Source organism: Panulirus ornatus, chromosome 64 (genome assembly GCF_036320965.1).
Source record: "Panulirus ornatus isolate Po-2019 chromosome 64, ASM3632096v1, whole genome shotgun sequence".
Classification (NCBI taxonomy): Eukaryota; Metazoa; Arthropoda; class Malacostraca; order Decapoda; family Palinuridae; genus Panulirus; species Panulirus ornatus.
Window position 1 is genome coordinate 25,651,338 of NC_092287.1, and position 23,515 is coordinate 25,674,852.

At 51.0% G+C, this 23,515-nt stretch overlaps 1 protein-coding gene across 13 annotated transcripts in view; it reads right to left on the reverse strand.

Moving 5' to 3' along the window:
- lilli (AF4/FMR2 family member lilliputian) overlaps positions 1-23,515 on the reverse strand; it is a 280,491-nt gene that overhangs the window by 75,224 nt on the left and 181,752 nt on the right. For 3 of the 13 annotated variants that reach the window (XM_071657152.1, XM_071657154.1, XM_071657150.1), the window contains exon 3: positions 2,292-2,350. The exons of the other annotated variants lie outside the window; for them this stretch is intronic. The gene's annotated coding sequence lies outside the window, so the exon portion shown is untranslated. The remainder of the gene's footprint in view (positions 1-2,291; positions 2,351-23,515) is intronic. 13 annotated transcript variants of the gene reach the window in all.

A 23,515-nucleotide genomic window follows, 5' to 3' on the forward strand; every position in this document is an offset into this window, starting at 1 on the left:
TAACCTTCGTGCCACTCCAGTATTCCCAGGGATCCACAGCAAGTTCACAACTCAGGGCCGGCTCTTCATCAATCATTGAGGCGCGCGAAAGTTAATGAGGCGGGACTCAAAAGTTAAAATACATACAAGATCCGCCAGCAAGCTGGAAACTTTACAATCTGAACAATTTGCTGGAATTTGCTCACATCCACAAAATAAATAAATAAATACACAGACAGATACACAGACAGATAGACACACACACACACTATATATATATATATATATATATATATATATATATATATATATATATATATATATATTTATTTATTTATTCATATTTATTTTGCTTTGTCGCTGTCTCCCGCGTTTGCGAGGTAGCGTAAGGAATATATATATATATATATATATATATATATATATATATATATATATATATATATATATATATATATATATAACAATTGAAGCTTTAAACGGCGAGTTAAAGATAAGAGAGATAAAAGATCTGTGAGCGTAAGGAGCGAGTGTGGGGCCCTAATCAATATCCAGACCTAAGGCGATAGTACACACTGGGGTGGACTCCACAACGCGACCCCACCATAATGTGTACTGAGCCTTCCTCTTACTTACAAAAGCCACTTACAATACTGTCACTTAATTCTACTACAATTCTTAAATTACATACAGTTCTTTAATGTTTCAAGGGTAACGCAATTATTCAAATTGTTAAATAATCTTATTCTACTTTAATTACGATTACGAACTCATATGAAACTATTAGCATTAGAATAAAATCATTCTCAATGTTTACTTACATATATAAATAAAAAAAAGAATGCAAATATACTACAAGTGATGAAACCAATCCACAAAAAACTCGTATTTTAAGAAAAAATCTGATGAATATTTGAAGAAGGAAGCGAGTGTAGGAATTTCAACAGAAAGCGGTACATCCCAAGTCATACAACTAATAACATTAAGAATAATAATTATCAATCATGTACAACTATGACGCACTTCACGAATATTTCATCTTCCATTTTGACGAGAGACTCTTAAGGAAATGATCAATAATTCCCCATGTTTACTCTAGTTCTGGACTTCCTGGTATATACCTACACCGTTGTTAAAGTCACCCATCACAAGATATCGTTTTCTCTGCCCACAAATCAATGGCGGGTTGGGATATTCATGATCCAGGCCCCCCGGGCCGTTATGCTACTGTACCTCGCTTGATACACGACGGTACGATCCCACGGTACGAAGACGACGGTGCGACCCCTGGGGATCAAGGCCGGGGTCGTCGTAACCCGTGGGGCGGGGGGTGGGTGTCGTACCATCGCGGGCCAGGGGTTCGTACCGTCGTGCTCAAGGGTCGTTAACCATCGCAATCAAGTGGTTAACCTTGTTTTGAGTTGGGGGGGAGGTCCCGTCCCCTCTCCCGCCCCTCCTCCCACGTATATTCTCTCTCTCTCTCTCTCTCTCTCTCTCTCTCTCTCTCTCTCTCTCTCTCTCTCTCTCTCTCTCTCATAGCAACACACACACACACACACGCACACACGCTCTTGGGTTTGTCTTATCAGTAAAGTGTGGCGCAGGTCCTCCACTCCGGCAGGCAGCGCAGCAGCAGGGGATGGGGGAAATGCCCCTCCTACAACATCCTCACTACAGAAAACATCGTCAACAACTAAAAACAACCCCCACAACTAACAACGTCTCACAATACTAACAACAACGTTACTACGTCCAAGTCGTCCCTCCAAAACGTGACCCGGAAATATCAGGAGGCAACACAGACGCATGACCCCAAGCGTCACAACACCACTGGGGTTGTAGGTAGGGGGGTCGACCACGCCTGCTCCCGCACCCCCCCCCCCTAACCCTGTAGAGCCATGCGGGGGGTGAGGGGGGGTAAAAAGTGGGTTCAGCGTTACAACATAATGAAGGAAGATCTCTGTGACGGTCGCCAAGCCCCACCCACTGCCCTACATCAGTCATTAAATAACAGTCACAAACACGACGCCTTCAAACCACTGAGAGAACCACCTTATATACGGGAACACATGTATACAAATTACACTTATATATATATATATATATATATATATATATATATATATATATATATATATATATATATATATATATATATATATATATAAATATATATATATATATATATATATATATATATATATATATATATATATATATATATATATATAGAGAGAGAGAGAGAGAGAGAGAGAGAGAGAGAGAGAGAGAGAGAGAGAGAGAGAGACCCATGGTGAGGAAACCTTACTTACGCTCCTGTCCAGCTGGAGTTTACATCACGAGTTTACAGAGTACACCACGCGCCATTTACCTGTAAAAAGAGGAAAAAACGAAGTTATTTACAAATCTGTTGCACACAAACCACCTGTTTACAGTACAACAATTGTTCTGTACTACACGCAGACAGGCGGTAAATTAGGTGACCCAGTTTTTAAGTCAGTCTACCCCCCTTACTGTCCCATCCCTGTGTGACGTCACGGCCCGTGACCCCAAAACAGATATGACCTTGTATAACCTAGATATAGGGTCTAGGCGTCAAGACGTCTTAATTTGCCGACAATTCTATCGTGAAAGGGATGGGGCTGGGGTGGTTTGGGGGGCGGGGGGAGACTGTGTTGCCGCCGCCCCCCACCCCCACCCCAGTAACTAAGGAGCCACACAAACAAGATGACGGTGAAGATAACAGGGACAAGTCATCTGGCGATAAGGGAGATAACAGATAAAGCAACAAGTTGAGGATGAAGACCCGTCTTGCCCCAGATGCTCGGGGGTCTACGCTTCTCTCAATCAATACCCACCACCTCCTTCCCCACACACACTCCTGCTTGTGGGCACACACACAGGACTCCTCCTCCTCCTCCACCTCCTCCCCTAACCTGATTTAACGCTGACCCTACCTGACCTAACTTAAACCCAGACTTACAAGACCTGACCTGACCTGACCTTACCTGGCCTTATTTCATCCTGATCTGACGGACCCCTGACCTAACCTAACCTGACCAATGTGCGTGCCCCGTGCGTCGCTCTGGAATGGCTTTCGACATGACGCGCGCTCAGGGAGGGGCCCGCCGTGGACGGGTGCTCCGCTGACGGATGGTCACGACGGGAAGTATGTACATATCGCCGGGTACCCGTCCAACCCTGGGACCCCGTCCCACACGTCGAGTTTACTCCCTAGATGAATCCCACATGAGGAGGACCTGACCACATGATATGTGTGGTCCCACTCACCAACAATAACCACATACTGACGTACGCATCCAGGATCACACATCATGTCGTTCTCAACACATCAACCACTCAACAACGACCCTTGACCACGACGGTACGACCCCAAGGGTCGTCGTACAGTCGTTCGCAAGTGTCGTTCAGTCGAGCTCTCAAGGAGGGTCTGTCTGGTCGTGCACATGGGAGAGCCGCGCGCACGTGCGGCGGGGTCGTCGTCCCGTGCCACGTGTGGTCGCGTAGGCGGAGACAAACACATCGGTGACGTCACCACCACGACATCTAAGACACAGTACGGGAGGCTGATGACTGGACCAGAAGTGACGAGGGGGGGGGCGTTCATTAAGATTCTCTCTCTCTCTCTCTCTCTCTCTCTCTCTCTCTCTCTCTCTCTCTCTCTCTCTAGCCCCCTCCTTGCAGTTCGAAGGCCTGCACTACACTCAGTAGCAGGGACAGGATGGACTCCTCTTGAGGCGAAAAAGTTCTTGAACGCGACTGCACTGTTGTTGTTGTTGTTGTTGTTGTTGTGTCAACTGGCGGGGATGCTGAAGCCTCGCCAAAGGTGACTTTTTTTTCTCTAGCAGTGTAACCTCGAGCGGCCGGTTAACTGTGTGTGTGTGTGTGTGTGTGTGTGTGTGTGTGTGTGTGTGTGTGTGTGTGTGTGTGTGTGTGTGTTGGGGGAGGGGGGTGTTACTGCAGCTGCTGGGGCCCACAGTGTGTCACTCTGGCTCAGGTAACGCCTCATTATCTTCAGTAATGCTACACCAACCCACACCTCACACACACACACACACACACACACTCACTACATATCTCACCAGACGCACGCACTCTTGTTTCTCCCAGTGCACAGGACCAGCAGCCATTGCACCCTCCCCACAGCCAGCCCCGATTCCCACACTTTCCCTTCCCAGATATTGAATGCCTCCCACTAATATACATTTCCCCCACCACCTCCCCCTACATCTCTTGTCTTCATCTAATAACTGCCTTATATCAAGTGTGTGTGTGTGTGTGTGTGTGTGTGTGTGTGTGTGTGTGTGTGTGTGTGTGTGTGTGTGCGCGCGCGCGCGCATCGGGGGCTTGATATGGACCAATACCTATCGTAGTGGGAATAGAAAGTGACGGACGTGAGAGAAATGCGTGACGGATGGGGTAGTGTGCGTGGCCGGTGTGGTACAGTGTGTGTGTGTGTGTGTGTGTGTGTGTGTGTGTGTGTTTTGAGGGTAGTTGGTGGGGGTGTAAGACAGAGAGTATGGGGGGAGTGGGGGAATGTTATGGTTTGTGTGTGTGTGTGTGTGTGTGGAGGGCGCGACCTTCCGCAGGGTGTGGGCCGGACCCAAGGCCGACTGGGTATTAATAGACAACCATCTCTCCGTAGTACTACCACCACCACTACCCTACACACACACACACACACACACACACACATACACACACACACACACAATGACGTAGGCAGTGGGAAGTTCTGAGAGGGAGGAGGATATAATATGATATTCAAAAAGCTTGTTATAAAGAAGGATGTAAGGAAGTGACCGCCTTGATATATACTACGTATAAAATCCCCTCTGCCAAGTATACCACGTACAAAATCCCCTCTTTCAAGTATACCACGTACAAAATCCCCTCTGCCAAGTATACCACGTACAAAATCCCCTCTGCCAAGTATACCACGTACAAAATCCCCTCTGCCAAATATACCATGTACAAAATCCCCTCTGCCAAGTTTATCACGTACAAAATCCCCTCTGTCAAGTATACCACGTACAAAATCACCTCTGCCAAATGCATCACGTACAGACCCCGTCGTTACATCAAAGATACACGAACAACACGACCCCAGGGTCTAAGCGAGGTGGTCTACCCTTAACAATACTTAAAAAGAAAAAATAATAATAATACTCCCTTTAAGAGCAGTAGAATAAAAGGATAACAAAGCAAAGGTTCTCTTCCCCCCTCCACTCCCTCCGGCAACACGCCAGACGAGAGACAGCTGACTCCCACAAACATCAGGCATATCACCTTAAAATCTCCCACATACATCTCATACAAACCCCACTAAAGTCTCCCACACACCTCATGCACAAACCCAGACGTCCACCCCCAAAACATCCTTGAAAGTAACCCACGAGCAGATAAACCCCTCATCAAATCACATCGCCCTCTACCCTCCCAAGCATCTCACACTTACATCAGGCACGAAGCTTTCACAATCTCACGCACACACACACACACACACATTCTCTCTCCCGCGCCTACCAGGCACAGCTAATTACCTGGCTCAATCTGCGAGATTCCCATAATTAACAAAGACCAATTTCAGGGCATCACCATCAATAATGTCGGAGGGGCTCACGGGGACTAATGGACTGGCTTTCACAGAGGCCGCTACGGGGCCCGTAACTATCCAGGTCGGGGGCTTGAGGGCCCGCAGCCATGCAGGTGGGGGCTAGAGGGCCCGCAGCCCCATAGGTCAGGGACAGAAAGTCCACAATCCTTCATAGAGGATCCAGGGCCCTCCAGTTGAGGAGCAGCGGGCCCACAGTCCTGGAGGCGAAGACCGGGGGGCCCACAGTCTTTTGGTGGGGGTCCGGGGGCCCACAGTCTTCTTGGTGAGGGTCCAGGGGCCCACGTTCTTCCCGGTGTGGGCTAGAGGTGGGTCATCACCACAGGTAGCACGGCGCGCGCTGACTGCACCGACAGTTGGCACTTCGTGGTCCATTAAGATACCTCGCATCGTACCCGGGACACACGTCGTCGACGGCCGCTTGTATAACACCTACCACACCCACCACCACCACCACCACACACACACACACACACTGACCACCTCACTGGGGGAAACACCCGAGGCCGCGCCAGCTGGAGACCACCAGCCGGTCCCCATGTGATGACGGCCCGGATTTTGAAAGGAAGACAAGATTGTGAAGGAGTCGCTCTGGAAATATCGGAGGAGCTTTAAAGAACGCCAAAATTCAAGCCATTAGATACAGGGGCGAACGACCCGATACATCGGCCAGTTCCTCTGGCATCGGTAATCCCTCACCCTGGCCACGGTAGGACGGGGACCTACGTGTCCTCTTCAGCCAATCATCAACAGAACTGGGGTTCTTCAAAAGGGGGCGAACACTATCGTTCCCATCACACACACACACACACACACACACACACACACAACTACCAGCTCATTAACTGTGTATCCCTGGCACCCTCACCTGATATTTAAACACTAATTCATCCCAAGAGCACGATGGTCCGGTCCTTGAACGAAGGGGTCACGTCAAAATGGAAATATACTCTCTCTCTCTCTCTCTCTCTCTCTCTCTCTCTCTCTCTCTCTCTCTCTCTCTCTAAGACAGGTACCTATTTTATTGACCCACCCCGTGAGGAGGATGAACAGCTGGGCATAATGAGGACACACTGTCGCGGCCAGGATATGAACCGAAGCGGTGTCGACCCCTTTACCCCCTCCTCCTCCTCCAACAATCCCATCTACTCTTTCTAAACGTTAAATAATTCCTCTCCAACTACGTCACCCGCGTCTACCTACGTCCTACCACTCTTCACGAATACAGCTGCTGTGGTACCTTCCCAGACACCATGACTACGAGCAGGCAGACGGTCGGTCAGTCTCCACTGCTTCGGGTGCCTTGCGTCACACCTGGGTGGGGGTGGGGTGGGGGGAAGCGTGTCGCAAGACGCAGACTGAATGGCTAAAGAACCCAGAAGTACGCTGACGAGGTAACACGGTTGTATCATTAACCTGCGAGAGTTTCCTTGTCTTGACGCAGCGCTCGGTCCTGGCTTTTCCTACAATGGTGTGGTGGTGAACGGCCTCGGCGCCCTGAGGCCAGACACAGCAGCAGTTCACTCATGACGAAGCCACCACACCATGGCACGCATGTCAAAAACATAGGTTCGAGTCTCCGTGCAGGAGGGAGGATGTAACCAGGAGGTGAGGAAGCTACCGCTCTCGGGGAAGGCAAGATGCCCATCCAGCAGGCAGGAGCAGCAGATGATAAGCCATGGGAGGCGGGTGCACCTCGACTTGATGCGGACGAAACCTTCGGTGGCATGAAATTTGAGCCAAGGGAAGAGTCCTTCCTCCCCCCCAGGTGGCTCACCCCAGCACCCCTGGCCAGACGGGATGTCTGACCCTCAAACGTTCTACCAATCAAGGAAGCAGTTGTACAAGGCCGCCAACACCTGTGTACCCAGGATTACGTGGGTCTTGTGCACGATGGACGTGACGCGTTCTGCCACCAGGCTCTCCGGCTATATATATATACGTCGGTCAGTGTGTTAAGACGCATTCACCCTCACACAAGACTTGACCACTTGTGCATGGTGAGGGGGCGATCAACCCCCCCACTCACCAGCACAAACCCCGAGGGGTGGGTGGTCAGGACAAACACCCAGGGTGGGCGGCCAAGCCCCACCCTCAGGGTGGGTGGCCAAGCCCCACCCCAAGGGTGGGTGGCCAAGCCCCACCCCAAGGGTGGGTGGCCAAGCCCCACCCCAAGGGTGGGTGGCCAGTGAAAGCCGCAGCAGCAGGGGGAGGGGGTGAAGGAAGGGGGAGGGGGGTGGCGGCGCCTGCGGCAGGTTGCAACACAATCAATGAGCTGCCGCCAGCCTCCTGGTCCGCTATCTCCCCCTCACACTACCACACCACCCCCCTCACACTCCTTACAACCCCTTCATACTACCAAACCCCTTACACTTCCTACCCCTTAGACACCTCACAATCCCCTCTAACTACCCCTTATCCTTATACTTCTCACAATCCTCCTCACACTCCTTATAACCCACTCAATACCCTACCCCTACACTTCTCCCAAACCCCTTATAATACACTTTATCCATACATTCCTCACACTACCTTTCCCATTACACTAACAACTCACTCGCACTATCCTTTCCACATACACTCCTCATAACTCCTTCACACTACCCCTTCCACATACACTCCTCAACTCCTACAGTCTTGATAAACCCTCCCTCATAATCTTCCTAGGGTCACACACACACACACACACACACACACACACACACACACACCAGAAGCTCCATGAGACAAGACCCCCAGATAAAACCCGACTGAAAGACACAAACCACCTGCTCTCTCTCTCTCTCTCTCTCTCTCTCTCTCTCTCTCTCTCTCTCTCTCTCTCTCTCTGGACGCAGGAAACGCTAAACAACTTTTCCTCCACTGAACACCACACTTCGAGGGATCAACCCTTTCCTTGGGGTTGGAGGGCGAACCCCCAGCTACATGCCCCAGCAACCTATCAACAACAACAACATCCCTCATCCTTACCCCACACCACCTCACCCCCACTGACGAGATGGTGAGGGGGGTACACCATCGGGGAAACCATTAACAAAACAATGCCCCACCCTCACGGTTTACCCCCAGACTCGGGGGTAAACACCAGATCCTCTCAGTTGGAGCCACACAATACACTTTACCATCTTATTACCCAAGGAATTTACAGTTGAAACAACGTTAAAAAAAAAGAGGGAGAGGCGTTTACCCCCCCCCCCCACACGTGTGTCGTGAATACTTCACCAAATATTACTTTACCCACTATGTGGTATTCCCAATATCGGCTGGTAGACATGTGACCTCACTCACACTTCGCCCAATGTGCATCTAAGGCCACATCACAGGTCCAAAGTCGACCCCCTAAATGTTCCACCACACACACACACACACACACACATTTTCCTTCAACAAATTCCTCGGTCAGCAATGACATCAACGCTGGCCACTTTTCCCCTCTGTTCCATCTTAATTTCTTTTCACTTTCGTCTGACGCAACTTTTTTCTTGAAACAGGAGTTGGTGCCAGTGTGTCCCCTGCTGCGCAAGGTCAGGCAATCACCGCTGCTCTCTACCACACTCATGACCTTGGCCATCATCCGTCAACATGTTCGGGGAGCAAGCAGTCCAGTAAATCAGGGCAAGTCATTTGCATACACCACCAACACACCAAACGGACCTTAATTCTTACCTTTTCCCCCACCCCACTAGCGACCCCAGGCCAGTCAGAGGACGATACCTGACCCCCCCCCCTCCCCATATCCTCCCCTCCCTTCCACTGACATGGGAATCTATCCACATTTACCAATGCCTGCCACTGGCTCCTGCCTATTACTCAACCCCTCCTATGGAGGAGGAGGGGAGGGGTTGAGAGTGTGTGGTAAGTACCTAACTCTCCTGAAGGGGGAGGGAGCTACACACTCGTGGGGGGGACTTATTTTCCGAATCTTCTCTACCACACACTTCATACTTCGATACGCTGTCCACATCTACCATGTCCTCAATACAGTAAAGTCTCTCCATATGCCATGAGAATCATTCCTGACGTCTTTTCTAACGAACCTCTGGTTCAATGATCATCATATCGTGGCTTCCGGTTGTCCTGGCTTAGGCCAGGCCCGAGCGAGTCTAGCGGCCAGCCCTGTGGCATCACCGCATCCTCGCTGCTCACCACACCAGAGGTAGGAGGTATAACCAGTATACCAGCCCTATATACCTCTCACCTGCGTCACCCGTAGGCCAGGGACTGGCGGGCAATCCCCGGTGATAAATCATGTTTCACGGAGCTAAATGCATAATTAACTGGTGGAGTTAAAAATACCAAATGTCAAATCTAAATGAGACCTTGTGTTCTGGCGATAAATACGGGACAAAAATGGGGTCGTTTCCAAACGTCCACCTTCACTGTGGCTACACCTGGTAGACCTAACGGCCTTGAACATGCTCGCCACCACAGTAACTAAGTAATACATTCAATTGAATACCGTATAAAGGGGCACACTCAACCCTGCTGCTGGATACAAAAATAAAAGGTTGCTGTATACAATGATACATTCTTTTATCCTCTGTATCAAACCGCTGACGTCTGCCCGTGAGAACACACACACACACACAAACACACACACATACTTCTCTAACCCCGCAACACGTGATAAGGAGACTAAACTTCCTTACTGTATACCAGGATGTCTGTCTACCCTCCCCCACCAAAAAAGAGGGTATAGCCGACATGGCACGGGCAAAAACACGTCCCAATCATGGCCATCCGCGGATGATAGGAGAAATTAAAGGGAGGGATGGAGGGGAGAGAGAGAGAGAGAGAGAGAGAGAGAGAGAGAGAGAGAGAGAGAGAGAGAGAGAGAGAGAGAGAGAGAGAATGTGTGTGTGTGTGTGTGTGTGTGTGTGTGTGTGTGTGTGTGTGTGTGTGTGTGTGTGTGTGTGTGTGTGCGTGTGTGTGTGTGTGTGTACACCTGCCTTTAAAGGTGACGAGGTAAGAGGAAGAGGGAAATACATGAGACGGCTTGGACAAATCTGTATTCTATTATCTCTGCTCTCCTACCACACTGACCCACGACTTTCTCTTCTCTCTTCCACGATCACAGAAAGCCTCGTTCGGACCCAATGTGGTCTGTTGCTGTTGGGAGTCAGGTATGCGAACCTGACGTAGCCGACCCTGGCCCGCGCGTAGCCTTCCCCTACACCTGAAACAGATGTGCAGGCCTGCCCCTACACCTGACACAGGTGTGCAGGCCTCCCCTTACACCTAAAACAGGTGTGCTGGTCTGCTGTATACCTGACACAGGTGTGATGGTCTGCCCCTACACCTGACAAAAGGTGTGCTGGCTTGCTCCTACACCTGACACAGGTGTGCTGGCCTGCTGTACACCTGACACAGGAGGGTATATGCTATGCTCTACACCTGGGCAACTTACCGATCCTTCGATCACGTACTACGCTAAACTACTGCCATTACACCTATCCAATGAGTCTTTAAGATCTACCATAATAAGCTGCTACACAGGTGTCTGCACAACCATTATATTCCACTTACACATCCAATGACCATTTTTCTAAAGGACTGGACACATCCCCATTTTTTTTTCAAGTATTCTCTTAGTGTGAGCAAAAAAGTTAACACAGTATACCTGTTATCAAAATATCATGAATATTCTCAAGAAAAACAATACGAAGGGAAAAGGAAAATAATATCTTTTATGACAATATACAAATAATATCTATAATAACACTATACATATCTTTCTGATCAAAATAAGAGACGACACTAATTACCATCATATCCCTGTGTCAACATACATACAACGGGGAAAAAATGGCTTCAAAGAAAAGTTTGTTAAAGGTCACGTTAAATACCAGGCCACCATTCCCAAGGGTCGTACCGACGTGCTCAATGGTCGTACCCACGTCGTACTCCTGAGTCATAACGCCGTGCTAAGGTAGAGTATCGTGGTGGTCAAGGGTCGTGCCGACGTGCTCAATGGTCGTACCCACGTCGTACTCCTGGGTCATAACGCCGTGCTAAGGGAGAGTATCGTGGTGGTCAAGGGTCGTACCGACGTACTCAAGGACTGTTGCGTCGTGTTCATGGGGTCATAATCATAGGAGGGGGTTCGAACCCTGAGTTCAGTACATATATACCTCATATATCCCAGCATACATACCCGACTCAACATTATCATAACATTCCAATTGAACACTGGAGAAAAAAAACCCGGTCCCGCAGCTGGCAAGCCACTCGAATATCTTCTCAAAAACTCAAAACGTAAATAACTGTCAAAAACGTACAAAAAAATAATAATCTAAGACGCAGATCTGTGTGACAACATTTGGAGGAAGATATCACATTACAGGGGTTCTTCACTCCGCCTAACTTTCCAAAAGAAGGAACAGAGGGGGCCAGGTGAGGCTATTCCAAAAAAGGCCCAGTCCTCTGTTCTTAACGCTACCTCGCTAACGCGGGAAATGGCGAATAGTTTAAAAGAAAAGATATAATATATATATATATATATATATATATATATATATATATATATATATATATATATATATATATATATATTAAAAAAAAAAGGGAAGAATTACAACTACCACACGAGAAATTCCACACAACCATCCCCTACCTTGCCCTATACCCACATCAACCCCAGCAATCCCATCCCTTGGCAAGCACCCCCTCCCTCACTCACCTCCCTCCCACCAAGCACCCCATCCCCCCCCCCCCCCGGTCACGTCCCCCCAGACACTGCAGGAGGACAGCCCACCCCCACCCCGTAGAGCGCCAGGGCCACCCACCCACCCCCCTCGCCTGTAGAAGCAATCACCACCACTGGGGTTGGGGGTCGGTGGCTGGGTTGGGGGTAGGAGGTTGCAGGGAGGAGAGCACCCAGGCGCCACTTATGCCTCACCCACCCGTGTGTGTGTGTGTGTGTGTGTGTGTCTGCTGGCAGTTTACGCACCCCACTGGGGAGTCTCGAGATCCAGCCATCCCCATCCTCTGATGTATGGGGCCACGGTGCCTCCTCTCCTCCTGCCTGCACGTAAGCACCACCACAGTAGGTCAGTAGGCAGGGCCAGCTCGTAGCGCTCACCGCTGAGGAAGGGTATCGAGTATTTACGATGAGACTTTGCCCGAAGGTATGGAGCACTAAGCAAGTAACGCCGAGAATCATACACTTACAAAGGACAATGCGAGTGAGCAACGTGTGAGATGGAGAGATCAGTAATGTTTGTGGGTATTTGACTGCTATAGGAGTGATACTTGACAGCCCCTGAAGTGCTGGCTCACTGCACACGCGGCACTAACCCCTCGCAGGTTCCTTCTACTACAATACTTGAAAAAAAAAAAAAAGGCGACATTCGGTGCTCAACACACTGGTCCTGCCGAGTCTCTCCCACCATCACCTGGACCTCATTCGACAGCTCGGGTTAAGAAACCACTGCACCGAACCCCACCACCGTCACTTCCTGCCTTCGGAGAGATCCCCAGTCCCCGAGTCGCAGTTCGGCACTACAACCACACCGATCTACCACTACCACGGCCAGCGACCAGAACAGCCTCACTACCCAACATTACGAACCTCAACAATAATCAGTAAACTAACCCTCCCTCCCTCCCTCACCCCGCAATATTTGCATAAACAGTCTTCAACCTCCCAACCCCACCCCCTCTCACTTCATATTCCCCAATATCTACAGTGTGGATGTTGTATATATTTGTAGTCCTTTGCAGCAGTTAATAAACCGTCCATTATTATAATTACACACACACACACACACACACACACACACACACACACGAGCGCGCGCGCGCGCGCCCGGCGAGCACAAGGTCAGACAGAGAGCACAGGCAACCGCATCAGTTGGCAACATGAGGGTAGGCCACACTTAAGGGCCTTCCACAAGCACCGACTTCTGTCTCGGTAAATGTATTGGTGTGTGTGTGTGTGTGTGTGTGTGTGTGTGTGTGTGTGTGTGTATGTATGTATGTATGTATGTATGTATGTATGTATGTATGTATGTGTGTATGTATGTGTGTGTATGTATGTACGCATGTATGTGTGTATGTGTGTGTGTGTGTGTGTGTGTGTGTGTGTGTGTGTGTGTGAGGGGGGGGAGGGGTCAGCATTGGGGGGGAAGCAGGGGTGAGGTGTGTACTACACAAGTGGCCCCATGTACCTATTTCAGGGGGGCAGGTCCCCCCCCCTCCCACGCCCTTTATCCTCACACACACACACACACACACACACACACACACACACACACACAATCGTGATGTATTAACACAGATTTCCCAAGTCCTGAAGCCCAACACGCAACACAAACGTACAACAACGACAGACTTCCGTACAGAACACATGTGTTTATATGCAAATTAGAAGCGAGAACGTTCAAACACCTGCGGCGCGCGCACACCTGCACGGTGCAATTCATACACACCTGACGACCTTACATGAGAATACACACCTGCCGTAAATGACCTTACACGGGAAACACATCTGTTGTGGCTGAAACTAAAAGAAAAGAAACATCCATCGTATGCAAATCAGACCGAACACCACATCTGTCGTATGCAAATTTCTTCTTTTTTTTTTTCCTTTCCCTCAGGAAGACCAATCGCTTAACATCTGCTACACGACCTGTTCTCGTGGTGAACGTCTTTCAAAAACCTTGGAGGAAGCGTTCAGTCGCCCGCCTCACGACCGGGGTATATATTTACCACCAAAGCTTGTAATTACTACAAGCGGAAAAACACCAAGTTAAAAATAACTCCTCTCTCTCTCTCTCTCTTTATATATATATTCCTGAGTTCACGGGGAAATGAAGCACGATAAGTTCCCAAACACGATAAGTTCCCAAGTGCACTTTCGTGTAATAATCACATCATCAGGGGAGATACAAGAAAGAAATATAACAGTCCGTTGATATACAACGAAGAGACTCAGCTACGACGCCATTTGGTTAATAAGTGTTACCGGACTCAGCCTGCAAGACGTTTTGGCAGCTGGTGAAAAGTCGTCTTTTGGCGGGGCTGTGTATAGCCGGGAGAACAGTCTCGTCAGAGAGCTTCAGCTCACTTGAAAGGAATCCATCATTTCCCTGCTACTGGAAGTAGCGCAGCTGTGGAATTGGAGGAGGAGCTGTGGGTTAACACAACGACCCTTTCTTAAGAGGCAAGTCCTTGGGGTAATATACAGAGAAAAAGTATATATAATCTGAAATGATTTTTTTTCTTTAGCATTTCCAGCAACCAACCCTCCTTAGTATTTTGACGGAAGAGCCGCCAGCTTTGGGCAGAGAGAGAGAGAGAGAGAGAGAGAGAGAGAGAGAGAGAGAGAGAGAGAGAGAGAGAGAGAGAGAGAGAGAGAGAGAGAGAGAATCTTCCCAAAATGGTATAAAGGAAAACTTCATCAGCTGCACAAGCTGTATTTACATAGCAAATGCCCAGAGCGCAACCCTGATGAAGATGGACACATCAGTCTTCCTCACACACGCGTAGCCTCGGCGCTCGTCATGGCAATACCCACCAAATCAACCCAGGGAGGCTCTCTAACCCCGCCACCACCACCACGGCACAACACGACCTACTACCAGGGAGGCTCTCTAACCCCGCCACCACCACGGATCAACACGACCTACGACTGAGCACGACGGTACGGCCACCACATCAACATGGAGTCGGCAAGGCCCAGCTTGGGGTAGAGGTCGGACCCGCATCGGTTCGAATCCTGGGCGTGACGGTCCACCCCACACTCAACCCAGGTGTTCATCATCCCCACCCCCTCGGGGTCTGGTCGATAAAAGGGTTCTTAACTTAGTCTTGGTGTGTGTGTGTGTGTGTGTGTGTGTGTGTGTGTGTGCAAAGACCTGGTACATATGTACAGGGCTAAGTAACGGGGCAACACTAGTACACAACTCTCTCCCCGTCACACACACACACACACACACACACACACACACACACACACACACACACACACGACCAAACTACCACACTTCGGTCAGCGTGAGACTACGTCTCGACCCGTCAGTGTATACAATTGTCACAGACGCACTCTTGAGACCACAACAGAATCTAATGCTTCACAACCGCACTCTTGAACAACACACACACACACACACACACACACACACACACACACAATCCCATGTTTTACGAACTCAAGAGAACCTCTGATCATTATAACGAACTTGTCTGTACACAAGGGGAATAACACTACGAGGGGATTAAAGGGGTGAGGACCATACGGAGTGTGGCGAGGAAGAGGGAGAGGAGAGGTGTGGTGTGTGTGTGTGGAGTGAGGAGGGAGGTAAGCGCGTTCTCTGTGACCCGAGGAGGCACAGGACGCACGTACACAGCCACACACAAAATACCTCCTCGTGTCGTAACGCTAAGATGATGATGAGGCCTTACGTTGACAGGGGCTACGTTAAGGGGAGTGTGAGTGGGCACAGGTAGGCACGCCCCTCCACGTTACCAGTGTCAACGAGGAGCGCCGCTGCTCAACGTCTGACTGTGTGTGTGTGTGTGTGTGTGTGTGTGTGTGTGTGTGTGTGTGTAATACGGGGTGACGCTGGCATCAGCAGGCCAGCTGTTCGCACCTGTGCCTCTACAACACTCTCCACCACACCATACTCTAGTATACGCTCCAGCACACATGCTCCACCACATCATACTCCAGTATACGCTCCAGCACACATGCTCCACCACCACACTCCAGTATAAGCTCCAGCACACATGCTCCGGAACACGCTCCACCTTATGCTCCACAACATGCTCTGGCACTCGCTCCACCACACCACCACACTCTCTGGCACACACTCCAACACACACTTCATCATGCGGTCTACCACACGCTCCACCCCACACACTCCAGTCTAGTCACACAAATTCCCCTCACTCTCCAACCTCTTATCATTCTCCATCTCTTCCTACTTACCCTCTCTCTCTCTCTCTCTCTCTCTCTCTCTCTCTCTCTCTCTCTCTCTCTCTCTCTCTCTCTCTCTCTCCCTCTCTCTCTCTCTCTCTAACACCCGTAACTTTCACCCGGAACATCAATGCCCCACAACACGCCAGCTCTTCTAACACTTCCACCGGCCACCACAAACAACCCCTGCCTCACCCCACCACAAACAACCCCTGCCTCACCCCACCACAAACAACCCCTACCTCACCCCACCACAAACAACGCATCCCTCCCTCTCCACCACCAGGAGCCTCTATTAATACTTCACCCACCAACGTCACTTTCACCACACTGCGCAACCTTGTGCAACACTCGCCAACACCATCTCCAACACTGTGAGTCATCCTCCTCCAGCAGCAGCGGCGGCAGGGGGAAACCCTCCGAGAGAGAGAGAGAGAGAGAGAGAGAGAGAGAGAGAGAGAGAGAGAGAGAGAGAGAGAGAGAGAGAGAGAGAGAGAGAGAGGCGCCCGTACTGAAGGCGAACGTGTCCATAACTGCACGACCACACGACCTGGTGGTGATGAATACCCAAAGGGCCAGGTCAAAGGTCAGGTCAGAGGGCCTGATCATCATGCCTGAGGGGTCGTGCTCCACGAGGTCAAGAGTGATGGGGCGTGCGATCCCGTCCAGACCGGTTCCTCTCCCGCGTCCACAGACGAACGGGTCCAGCCACACAAGCGCAGTCTCGGGCCGCATCTACAACACAAGCACTCTACAGTCGCCCTCGTACATAACCTTCTATTAACCTCTATCGCCTCCTCACGAGCCTCCACCTCCATAGATATATATAGAAAAGTTAGCTACGAGTCTTGTTATTGTACGTATGAGTCACTTCCCCACCACCAGCTGGGGCACAGCCAAAGAATTCATCGTGGCGACCCACTGATTCACCCCTCACACCGGCTGGTGAGTAATGTAGGAGGAGTGGGTAGCACACCACGCTGCTGTGGGGATCACACCACACACACACACACACACACACACACACAGTCCCTACGCCTGCAACACTACAAGTAACATCCCTTGTACTACAAGCACGTGTGCTGCTGCTTGTGGGGGGTCAGGCGTCTCCCGCTGTCTGGGAGGGCTGGTGGAGGGAGGAGGAGGAGGAGGAGTCCAAGGGTGGTCTGAAGCCCTTCAAGACTCTCTCTCCTCCCTGCCTCCAAACACCTCCTCCCCTCCCTTACCGCCCCACACTCAACGGCAGCAGCGACCCCAACAGTGGGTGGACAGCCACAATTACCACCACCACCACCACCTCAAACCCCCTCACAAACCAGAGGGCCCACCAACCTCACAGTCCACCTACAAACCTAACCCCACCCCACCGCTAAAGTAACCTAAGCTCTTGTGTACGGACGCTCACGGGCTGTCTGGCTCGTGTGTACAATGCTGTATGATAACAGGGAGGGCTGGGTATCAGGCCCAGAGAGGGTGGCTGTCTCTGCCCCCACCCGCTGTCTCTACCCCCACCAAGGTACCAGTGGCTGCTGGTGGGGTGCAGGGGGCGGGGCGGGGCGGGGGACTTGTCCTGTATACACGGTGTGCCGCTGCTGGTGGTGGAGGGGAGGGGGGGTAGGGTGGACGTGGGGAGAGGAAGGCAGATGACAGGAAGTTGCGGGGGAGATCAATAGGGGAGTAATAATATCATCCAGCCCTAACCCGCCCCCATACGGGTACTTAACATAGCCACACACGCACACACACACACACACACACACACACACACACAGCCACACGTAACCAGTCTACACCGACACCAAATGCAGACCACTGAAGTAAGCTTACTCCACCACTCCCCACTGAGGTAAGCCGCCCTCTAGAGTAAGTCAGCCACTCTACCACAACCCCCTGGAGTAAGCCAGTCACTACACCACTCCCTACCAACTGAAGTAAACCAGCTGTTCCAACCATGCCCAGTGAAGTAAGCCAGCCACTTACATCCCCCCACTGGAGTAAGCTATCCAATCCATCCCTAGCTACTAAAAGTAAACTAGCCACTCCATCCCTGACCACTGGATGTAAACTAGCCATTCTACCCACTTGCCCAATGAAGTAAGCTAGCCATTCCACCCTTCTCCACTCCACTGGATTAAGTTATCCACTCCATCACTGTCCACTGATGTAAGCCATCCACTCCATCACTGCCCACTGGAGTAATTCATCTACTCCAACACTGCCCACTGGAGACAGGTAGCTCCAGACATTGGTCACTGAGGTAAGTCACCCACTCCATCACTGCCCACTGGAGTAAGTCACCCACTCCGTCACTGCCCACTGGAGTAAGGCAGCCCCAGACACTGGTCAAACCTTGACCCAGCCTGGGTAATATGGGTCGAGAGAGAAATTATTCCAAGACAGCAAAAAAAACACCTTCAGTCCCGGAGCCACAGCTGGTGCACTACACACCTGGCCCAGGCTTGGCTAGGTGCAGCCCGATCCCACAAAATTACAGGTGTACCGGCTCCGGGCCAGGTGTGTGGACCGCTCCAACACCACCGCAGGTGTACCGGCCCCGGGCCAGGTGTGTGGACCGCTCCAACACCACCGCAGGTGTACCGGCCCCGGGCCAGGCGTGTGGACCGCTCCAACACCACCGCAGGTGTACCGGCCCCGGGCCAAGTGTGTGGACCGCTCCAACAGCACCGCAGGTGTAGGAGGCACAACAAATCCAACCTCTATACCAGACCAACTACTGTCATTGGTCTAAAGGTCCTTCCCTTCAATTCTCCCTCCCTTACACAACCACTACACTCCTCCCTCACCCCCTCCATATATACACAGCAACCCTCACCATCACCCACCACTACACTCCTCCCTCACCCCCTCCATATATACACAACAGCCCTCACCATCACCCACCACTTTCCCTTCCAATCACCACTACATATACACAGTAACCCTCACCATCACCCATCACTTTGCCTTCCAAGCACCACTACACAACCACTACATTTCCCCACCTCACCTCCTCCATGATCAAGGCCCGTAACCATCCTAACATCTTCCCGTCCCACCACCACTACACTACTCCAGAGGCCGACAAATAAATCCTCGACAAAGCCCACTACACCAGTGAGACAAGGTAGGAACAACGTCCTTAAACACATCCCCCCCCACCATGGAATGTTTATAACACCCTCTTCCCCCTAATTTCCCGTAGGCCGCGGTGAGAGGTACTCCAAGGCTCTCAAGTCACAGTTCAAAGGTACATCAGCGACATATACCAGACCCAGGAATATACTTCAAACGACGACCACCTCCAGGGTCGAGGACGAGATGCGTCACCGGGTGTCCCCTTCCTCCAACAACCTTTCCTGGGTGGAGGACGAGATGCGTCACCGGGTGTCCCCCTTCCTCCAACAACCTTTCCTGGGTGGAGGACGAGATGCGTCACCGGGTGTCCCCTTCCTCCAACAACCTTTCCTGGGTGGAGGACGAGATGCGTCACCGGGTGTCCCCCTCCTCCAACAACCTCTCCCACAACATGAGAAGCCAACACAACGGGGTCAGCTTAACCATAAGAAGCTGTAAAAACTTGCTAGGGCCTGGGAGAGCGGAGGGAGAGTGACCACCGTTGGGAGAGTGAAGGGAGAGAGGGTGACCACCGCCGGGAGAGCGGAGGGAGGGAGGGTGACCAGTGCTGAGAGAGTGGAGGGAGGGAGGGATGGTGACCATTACTCTCACACTGGCCTGGCTACTCACCATTACGACACCACCTTAATCTCTTCCTCTTCAGCTGAACCACATTTCAAACCACCGTCTCACACTTAACAGGTTCTCTCTCTCTCTCTCTCTCACACACACACACCAGATACCGCTACACTGGTACAGAAGGACACACCAACACACAGCGGCACAGTAAGGTGTGTGTGTGTCGGGAAGGAAGGGGGGAGGGTTGGTTTCAGAACCTGAGACATATTACTCCAGGTGGGGAGGAGGGGGGGTGTAGGGAGGTGCTGGTTAAGGGGGTTGTGAGGGTTGGGTGCGGTGGGGTGGGGAGGCAATCACCTGGGGGCCTCCCTCCGACCACCTCCCATGCAGACCTTACCAGGGAGTTCCACGTGGGACCACAAGCAGGCAGGCAGCGACCCCAAGCTCCCACGGTAACACCATCGGGACATCCCAGCAACACGGCACAATCCCACGATATCCCAGACGTAACAGAAAGCAGAGACCTCTCGCTAGAGAGCGAGGAGGGATGTCCCAGCCACAAAGAGGCAGGACATCCCACCAAACACCAAGTAGCCAAAACCCCAACGGGATATCCCCACTGATATCAGCCCGGTTTACCTCAAGTTCCCGTCCTTCTGCCTCCCCAAATTCCCGTCCTCATGCCTCCCCAAAATTCCTACTCCTCCCCAAGAGCTGGCATCCCCACACCTACGTATTCCCCCTCCCTCCCAAAACCTTCAAAGCATGACCATCCATCCGTCCTGCTGGGTACAGCAGCCACGAGCCCACCTCGCATCCCCACCCGACTCCCGCCCCGCCACACAAAACCAATAACAGTTTCCTCGTGAGATAAGGCGACGCCTTATCTCTCCTTAACTGATAACACGGATGACGCCCTATCGCACGACGTACACACCCCCCCCTCGACTGACTGACCACTCCACATCAAACCGAAACCAGTCGCCTTTTTACAACTGCTCTTCATTATAACAACCTGCGATAACCTACAACCTTTCATCACAACATACCTTCGTAACGAACTCTCAACCACTGAACGCCTCGTGAGGGACGTAAAACAGAACGTAATTGTCCCCCACGAGTTAAGTTAAGAGCTGGGAACCAGTAAACACTGGGCCACCTGATGGTAGAGGGACTGGTTTGAAGCTACAAATTGCTGGTACTAATTACTGTATCATCTTGAGGGGGAGGGAGGGCTAGGTTGGAGGCTACTAATTACAGGATTAACCCACTGTGGCCCTAGCACTTGCTAGGTCACCTTGGCTACGACCCTGTGATGACGGGAGACGCCTGGGGTGGGTCCGTCCGTCGCCTTTGGTATGACAATTATGATTACGTTATCTTGTGGCTCGCTCGCGTCTGTCGGGAGGGTCGGCTTTGGCGCTCGTGCCACAGTCCAGCAGCGACTGTCTGTAGTCCCTCCGTGGGACACAGGAGGAGGCATAGGTTCGATTCCTCGCTGGGGTAGTGGGTCCACAGTCAACCCAGCTATTCATCAGATACTTTTTTTGCTTTGGTGTACATCAGAACGTGACTGGGAGCTGTAGCCCCCCCCCCCCCCCCCCTTCGTACAGCAGTGGTCTTCAACCTGCTACATTCAGCGGAACACTGGCAAATGTGTTCCAGGATTAAAGCAGTGCTTATTTTCGCTGCCATCCAGGTGAAAAACACTGCTCTAGGACACCAAAGGTCACACAAGGTCATCATAAAAGACAGGAAAAAATACACACTATATATATATATATATATATATATATATATATATATATATATATACATACTGTTTACCAAATGACGTCCTATGTAAGTGTCTTCGTTGCATCTCCCCTGATGATGTGATCATTACATGAAAGTGCACTTGGGAACTTATCGTGTTTCACTTTATGATTCTCAGCCCACATCCAGGCCACGTGTATCTCGTGTCCCTCACACCCACAGGGAGTCTGATCAAAAGGCCGCGACACTCGCCAAGCAGAGAACAGCTGTTGCCGCCCAGATGCAGGAGGGGGGGGGGTGTTACTGGTGTTACAAGCGGCCAACCATCCCATGAATCACATCCTTCCCTAACAGTAAGCCGCAGTCTCCCATGTTCTCTGCAGACTTTAATATCTTACTGTTCTATGCTGGACGGAGGATTAAGTGGAAATGCAACAGAACATGGGAGACTCGTTACATGTTCGCTGTAACCAGACGCTATCGTCTCATGTTCCATAAAATCTTTAAGACATAAACAGTTCCTCTTTATATCATTATAATTATCATTATCCTTCTTATTTTCGTTATAATAAACCACAACATTTCTGGCATCAGTTATCATTATAGTTGGTGTTATCATTATCATCCTGTAGAACAACATTTCCGTCATTATCGTTAGTATTATCATTATTTCAAGTAGATATATCTATCAGTAGAGTAGTGGGGTGAGCATGAGTAGGGACGACAGTCCTGGCTCACAACTCCCCGGTAGCACGAGATGAGGACCAGCACCACTTGAGGGTGGGGGGAGACACAGGGTAGTGTGTGTGTGTGTGTGTGTGTGTGTGTGTGTGTGTGTCTGTGTGTGTGTGTGTGTGTGTGTGTGTGTGTGTGTGTGTGTGTGAGGGGTAAGGCGTTCACCTTGTGAAGGGGAGTGGGGATATACACGGTGCTTCCCTGGGAGATTTTCCTGAGTGGCGTGGGGTGGCGCGGGGGTGTGGTGGGACGTTTCCTTGACTCCTCCACCTTTACCCCCCACCCCTCACCCAAACCTTCCTCCTCCTCCTCCTCCTCCTGCCCTAAAATGTGGCAGCTTTGGCCTCTACCCACCACCACCGCCACCACCACTCTCCTGACCACTCCATCGGCTCCCCCGCTCACAAACACCTTAATCTCCAGGAATCATATAATCCCTCTCTCTCTCTCTCTCTCTCTCTCTCTCTCTCTCTCTCTCTCTCTCTCTCTCTCTCCCATGCCGCCTCTCCCGCTCCCTCCCACGTATACAACACCTGCGTCGTCCCTCCCTCCCTGCCGGAGTCAAGTGGCCAAGCTTTCTACAACAACGGGGCCACATTGTGAGTCAGTCTAGTTCCAATGATAACCATCTCCTACATGGCTCCGTCCCCCCCCAAGCAACACCCGACGCTCTCCAACACTACTCCCTCGTCATCTCCACTGCCAAGGAAAACTTGTCGACACTAACAAGTTCCATACTACTCCCATTCCCCCCTCAACAGAGCCGCCATCACCAACAATGTTCCTCCATCCTGCACCCC